This window comes from Callithrix jacchus, chromosome 9 (assembly GCF_049354715.1).
Source record: "Callithrix jacchus isolate 240 chromosome 9, calJac240_pri, whole genome shotgun sequence".
NCBI lineage: Eukaryota > Metazoa > Chordata > Mammalia > Primates > Cebidae > Callithrix > Callithrix jacchus.
The window spans coordinates 89,852,098-89,859,777 of NC_133510.1; the positions used below are offsets into that span (position 1 = coordinate 89,852,098).

Sequence of the window (7,680 nt, forward strand, 5' to 3'; positions counted from 1 at the left end):
TGATGTTTATCAGGAACATTGGACTGGAGTTTTTTGTTGTGTCTCTGCTAGGTTTTGGTATCAGAATGATGGTGGCCTCATAAAATGAGTTAGAGAAGAGTCCCTTCTTTTATTGTTTGTAATAGTTTCAGAAGAAATGATACCATGTTTTCTTTGTACCTCTCATAGAATTCACCTGTAAATCCTTCTGGTCTAGGGCTTTTTTGGGTTGATAGTCTACTTATTGCTGTCCCAATTTCAGAACTTGTATTGGTCTATTCAGGAATTCAACTCTCTCCTGGTTCAGTCTTGGGAGGCTGTTTGTGTACAGGAATTTATTCATTTCTTCTGGAATTTCTAGTTTATTTGCATAGAGATGTTTATAGTACTCTGATAGTTGTTTGTATTTCTTTGGATTCAGTGGTAATATCCCCTTTGTTATTTTTTGACTCTTCTCTCTTTTCTTCTTTATTACTTTAGCTAGAGGTTTATCTATTTTATTATTTTTTTCAAAAAACCACCTCCTGGTTTTATTGATTTTTTTGAAGGGTTTTTTTTATGTCTCTGTCTCCTTTAGTTCTGCTCTGAGATTGATTATGCCTTGGCTTCTGCTAGTTCTAGAGTTTGTTTCCTCTTGGTTCTCTAGTTCTTTCAGTCATGATGTTAGGATGTCGATTTGAGACCTTTCTAGATTTTGATGTGTGCAGTTAGTGCTATAAATTTCCCTCTTAACACTGCTTAGCTGCATTCCAGAGCTTCTGGTACATTGTCTGCTTGTTCTCATTAGTTTCAAAGAACTTCTGTGCCCACAAACTAGAAAACTTAAATGAAATGTATAAATTCTTGGAAACATTTCACCTTTTGAGATTGAATCAGGAATAAATTGAAAACATGAACAGATGAGTAATGAGTTCTGATATTGAATCAATAATAAAAAACCTACTAATCAGAAAAAAAAAAACTCTGGACCAGATAGATTCACAGATAAATTCTACCAGATGTATAAAGAGCTGGTACCAATCCTACTGAAACGATTCAAAAACTTGAGGAGGAGAGCTTTCTCTATAACTCATTCTATGAAGCCAGCATCATTGTGATACCAAAACCTGGCACAGACACAATGAGAAAAGAAAACTTCAGACCAATATTCCTGATTAATATAGATGCAAAAATCCTCAATAAAATACTAGCAAACCAAATCAAGCAGTGCATCAAAAAGCCAATCCACCATGATTAAGTAGGCTTTATTCCTTGGGTGCAAGGGTAGTGCAGTGTACACAATCAATAAATGTAACTCATCCCATAAATGGAACTAAAACAAAAACCACATGATAATCTCAATAGATGCAGAAAATGCTTTTGATCAAATTTAATATTGCTTCATGTTAAAAACTCTCAACAAACTAGCCATTAAAGGTATATACCTCAAAATAGTAAGAGCTATCTATGACAAACCTGCAACCAGCATCGTAGTTAATAGCCAAAAGGTGGAAGCATTCTTCCTGAGAATGAGAACATGACAAGGAAGACCACTCTTAGCACCTATTCCGCAGAGTACTGAAAGCACTATGGAAGTACTGGAAGATCACACCTATTCAGCATAGTACTGGAAGCACTAGCCAGAGTATCAGGCAAGAGAATAAAATAAAAGGCATTCAAATAGGAAGAGAAAAAGTAAAACTATCTGTCTTCACAGGTGATATGATACTATACCTAAAAACACCCCATTGTCTCTACCCAAAGGCTCCTAGATTTCACAAACAACTTTAGCTAAGTTTCAGGATACAAAATCAGGGTATAAATAAATCAGTAGCATTTCTATTTATTCAAGTTGAGAGCAAAATCAAGAATGCAATTCCATTCACAAAAGCCACAAAAAATATATATGGATACAGCTAATAAGGGAAGTGAAAGATCTACAGTGAGAATTACAAAATATTGCTATAAGAAATAAGAGACAACACAAAGGGGAAAACATTCCATGCATATGGATAGGAAGAACAGTATTGTCAAAATGGCCAAACTGCACAAAGCAATTTACAGATTCAGTGCTATTCCTATCAAATTGCCAATGACATTTTTCACAGAATGAGAAGAAAAAAATATATAACTCATTTGGAACCAAAAAAAAGCCGAAATAGCCAAAGCAATGCTAAGCAAAAAGATCAAGACTGGAGGCATTACCATACCCAACTTCAAACCATACTACAGGACTACAGTAACAGACACATAGACCAATGAAAACAGATTAGAGAACCTAGAAATACAGCTGTTGATCTTCGACAAATAAAACCATCTTATCCTCAACAATGCTTACAAAAACAAACAACAGGGAAAGGAATTCATGTTCAATAAATAGTGCTGGGATAGCTGGCTAGCCATTTGCAGAAGATTGAAACTGGACCGCTACCTTTTGCCATATACAAAACTCAACTTAAGATGGATAAATAGTTAAATATAAAACCTAAAACTTTAAAGACTCTAGAAGAAAACCCTGGAAATACTGTTCTGGACATAGGAAGTGGCAAAGATTTCATAGTGAAGATGCCAAAAGTAATTGCAACCAAAACCAAAATTGACAAGTGGGATCTAATTAAACTAAAGAGCTTCTGCACAGCAAAACCAACTATCAAAGGAGTAAAACAGTTTACAGAATGTGAGAAAATATTTGAACACTATTCATCTGACAAAAGTCTAATGTCTAGAATTTTTTATTTTTATTTTTTGAGATGGAGTTTCGCTCTTATTACCCAGGCTGGAGTGCAATGGCACGATCTTGGCTCACTGCAACCTCCACCTCCTGGGTTCAGGCAATTCTCCTGCCTCAGCCTCCGGAGGAGCTGGGATTATAGGCACGCGCCACCATACCCAGCTAATTTTTTGTATTTTTAGTAGAGACAGGGTTTCACCATGTTGACCAGGATGGTCTCGATCTCTTGACCTCGTGATCCACCCGCTTCAGCCTCCCGAAGTGCTGGGATTGCAGGTGTGAGCCAACGCGCCCGGCCTAATATCTAGAATTTTAAGGAACTCAAGCAGATTAACAAAAAATGAACAACCCCATAAAGAAATGGGCAAAGGACATGAACAGCTACTTCTTAGAAGATAACATGCATATGGCCAATAGCATATGAAAGCATGTTCAACATCACTAATCATCAGGGAAATGCAAATCAAAACTACAATGAGACATCATCTCCCACCAGTCAGAATGGCTCTTATTGAAAAGTCAAAAAATAATGGGATGCTAGTGAGGTGGCATTTTTTTTTTTTTTGGTACTAAAAACTTTACTGTAATAAATCAAATATATTTACAATTTATACAAATGTTCAACCTTCAACATAAATACAAAAAACGTTTCACAAGATGCACAACCAGGAAACAAGTTCATTGGAGATAACATTGCTCTACAAAGGATGGAAAGTGAGGTGAACTGCAAGGAACAGAAATGTAATCTCACACTTGGGCAAGGCATGACCCCCAGATCACCCAGAAAGAAAAAATGGGCTGTAATGTGAGTCGACAGATTCCATTCCTCAATTCTATACCCCATGGCTCCCTCTGTCCACTTGGCCTTGGTGTTCCATTTGGTCTATGTAGACAAGTGACTTTCTGCTGATGGACTTTTTGCCTCCTCTTTGTAGACTCAAAGTAGTTTTGTGTCAAGGTTTGGAAATAGGTGTTTGTATATTTTTTTCTCCTTTAAAGTTACAATTTTTCTGTTTTCTACAAATTCAACACATTTTGGCCAAATTCAACTATAAATGTTAAACCACATAATGTTTTCAGTAGATAACTTCATAGACCGTAGCCTTCTTGTCCCCTGAGCCAGTGACTATGTACTTGTCATCCACAGAGATGTCACAGCTAGGCACTGATGAGTACTCTTTGGACTGGAATATACTGACTCCATATGGGGTCCGCCAAGCATTGAGGAGATTATCTTTTCCAGTACTCACAAACCATTTACCGCAGAAAGCAAATTTCAGGGACAACATGCAGCTCTCATGCAGGTGCAGCTGGTACTTGTCAGGCTTGTTCATGTGCAGCATCTACACGTTGCTGCTTTTCATACCCACCACCAGCCACTCCCTGGTGACGCAGTACCCCAGGGAGAAGATCTGGGAGGTGAAGTCGTGCTGCTGCAGCTGCTGCCCCTTGCACAGGTCCCAGGACCTGACCGTGTTGTCCAAACCGCCCATCCAGAGCTTGGTGCCATCATTAGAAAAGCTGGCTCCATCTGTGTGGCTCTGGAATTGCCTCACTAGTATCTGGTTGTGCAGATCCCACACAGCAATGCTGCTGTCACTGCAGCATGAGAAGCAGACCTCGGAATCAGGGCTGATGGCCAGGGCGTGGCAGGCAGGGGCCAAGGATGTCAGCTCTGCCTTGATGCACAGGGTCAGAGCTGCCAGGTCCCAAATGGACAAAGTACTGGCTTCTCCTCCCACTATAAGAGTGCAGCCATCAGGTAGCAATTTACAGGAACAGATATCATTATCTCTATTCAGACAGTTGAGCTGGGAGACAGGACTCTTATTGCCAGGGCGGCTGATGTCCCAGACCTTGACGCAGTCCTTCCCGCCCATGTACACCTATGTCGTGTGGTTGCTGATGGTCACAGTGCACACCAAGTCCCTGTGGTTGAGGGTGTTGATCTGGTGAGCGTGCCGGGGGATTCCAGGTCTGATGAAGGCGTTGGGGGGGAAAGGGACAGGCTGCAACTGACCGTCTGCAGTAACATGGAAGGAATATGCAGGTTTTCCCCTGGGGATTCCTGCCAGTTTTGGAGGAATGGTAAATACTCTCATGTGAGGGGGAGGATCAAACCCCACCATGGGGGAGCGCCCATAGGCCACCACGGCAGCCATGACAGCTGCAGCACTCATCTAGGGTGACATGTTGTGTAAACTGGCAGAGGCGGCACCTGGGCTGGTCAGCTCGCTGTTCAAGCCAGCATGGGGGACCATCCCAAAAGAAGCAGGGTATGGGCTGGGCACTGCCAGGGGTGTTCTAAAGCCAGCTGCTGCTTGGTTAATGAGGGGGTCTATGGCTGAAGGCTTGCTGAGGCCTGGACGGAGGCCTGAAGTGGCGCTGGTGCCTGGCATTGGCATGTCACTCCGAGGCATTGGTGTGCTAGATTTCAGAACAGGCCTGCTGGCTTTTTCATGCAAAGTCATTTCTTTGGATTTCAAAGACGTGGAACTTCATGAGGAGGCTGTGGAAGCCGGCCTGCTAGAAGCATCCTTCTTTAGCAGGCGGTTCTTGTCGATTCCATTTTCCCTGGGAGAGTGGGCAGGGCTTGCTCATGGGGAAGGTGGGTCCTCATTAGACACATCTACAACTTAGTTGTCTCTTTTGTCACCATCACTGTCATAATGGCTGGAGTCCTTATCATCCACCTTCCTTTTCTTGATGTCATTGGAAAATTCTGGCTCATTTCTACATTTATCTGTCTGGGACCAGGAGGGAATTACTTGTGCCCGGCTCTCTGTCTCTGTGGTGCTCTGCATCGTGGTGCTTCTTGTCATCTTTCATCGCCGAGTGAGACTGCCCACTCAGAACACTAGACAGAGCAAGCAGGCTGGCCCTGCCCCCCAAGGGGCGGGATTCCAGGAGGCTGCAGTCCCGAAGAGGAAGGGATAAGGGGAACTGGGGGTCCTTGGCCGTGAGAAAGATGCTGAGCCTGCAACTGCTGCTGCATGATGATGGCAATTTATGCACTTTTGGTGGGAATGTAAATTAATTTAGCTGCTGTGGAATGAAATCTGGACATTTCTCAAGGGACTTAAACTAGAATTACCATTTGACCTAGCAATTCTGTTACTGGGTATATACTCAAAGGAATATAAATTGTTCTTCATAAAGACACATTCATGAGTATCTTCACTGAAGCACTATTCACAATAGCAAAGACATGTAATTGATGTAAATGACCACCAGTGGTGGAAAGAAAATGTGGTATAAACACATGGAATATGATGTGGGTATTACAAAAAAAATGAGATTCTGATCTTTGCAGCAACATGGATGGAGCTGGAGGGCATAATCTCAAGTGAATTAACCCAGGAACAGAAAACCAATTAGTTCATGTTCTTATAAGTGGAAGCTAAACACTGAGTACACATGGACATAAGGAGGAGAACAATAGAAACTGGGGCCTATTTGAGGATGAAGGGTGGAAGGAAGGTTAGGATTTAAAAACTACCTGTTGGGTATTATGCGGACTACCTGTGTGACAAAATTATATGTACATCAAATGCCCATGACATGTAACAAATCTGTACATGTACCCCTTTAATACAAAATAAAAGTTGAAAATAAAAAAATAGAAAGAAAGTAAGGATATTGCTTTCAGAAAGAAAAAAACGGATGATCTCAGAGCCTGTGTTCGACTTGAATTCACAGAGGAAAGCAACTGATCCAGTAACAACAGGATTTAGGTTGTCAAGGTGAGCCCAGGGTACAGAAATCTTATGGTGACAGAGTACACTGAAGCGGAATGTGTATTTGAAAGTTCAAACAGGTTGCTTTTAACTTGGAGGTAGGGCCACTGTTTCACAGAGCATCTAATATTTTCCAGGACCCCAAGCAATAGTCTTGGGTTAAATCTAGAGTCTTTGTAATTCAGTGAAAGGACTGTCTCTTAGAGAATCAAGCCAGCAAATAGTACTATAGAAACTGGAATGCATCAAGAGAGAAGTGTGCCCTTGGGTGCTGGCAAAGCATAAAGAACCTAGATGAAATACTTAAGTCAACAAAAGTAGAGCAATGAACTACAGCAAATTAACAGCAGTGTTGTAAGTGAAAAGGATTTACCAGAATCTCCTTTTAAACTTGGGCTGCAGAGCCATCTTAACCTGTCTTAAATAGTTGTAAGAAGCAAATGCCTATTATAAAAGAAAAGCTGGCATGGTTAGATCGGTTTCAGCAGAAGTGAATGAAGTAGACAAGAAACAACTGGTATCAGGAGCTCTAAATCAGTGAAGCTGAAAGAATGAGGTTACATGGAAAAGAAAGGCAAGTGCCATCTATTTGATCCAGGAAGGAAACATTTTTTCTTGTTAAATATTCTTAGATTTAAGAAATATAAATGCTTGCTCATTGTAACAAATGAAACAAAGAGGAGGAAAACAAGTTAAGAAAAATTCTCTCCCGCTGACTCCCAGTCTCCTCCGCTCCAATACAACTGAGAAGAACAGATTCATGTCTTTTACAAACCATTACACAGATAAATGGGGCTGTGTGGCAATATCTTTTACAGAACCAATATACTACTATTTTTTTTTTTTTTGCAATTTTCTATTCTCATTTTGTAATGTATCATGGACAGCCCTTCAGACGAATAGACAAAAAAAAAATGCTATTAATAATGGGCACTCAGATTGTTCCCAGTGTTTGTCATTATAAGCAATGGTGCAGACAAACAAAAATCTTGTATGTATATTTTTATATATAGTGCTGTCATTTCAGTAGAGTTAAGTAAAGGGCTCATGGAACTAAAATTATACTAGATAGTGCCAGATTATTTTAAGATAAGTCTTAGCTATACACTTTCACATGACCAATGTTACAAAAGTTTCCTCACGTAACCAGACCTGAATATTATAGGCATTTTATACAATTTTGCAAATATGATTAATAAAATATGTTTCTGTTGTTTTTAACTTGCATTTTCTGGAGTTTTGTGACTTTGGAGT

General features: G+C 40.4%; 1 pseudogene; it reads right to left on the minus strand.

Moving 5' to 3' along the window:
* Nucleotides 1-3,737: 3,737 nt before the first annotated feature.
* On the minus strand, nucleotides 3,738-5,696 carry LOC100387647 (transducin-like enhancer protein 1 pseudogene; annotated as a pseudogene).
* Between the last annotated feature and the right edge of the window lie 1,984 nt (nucleotides 5,697-7,680).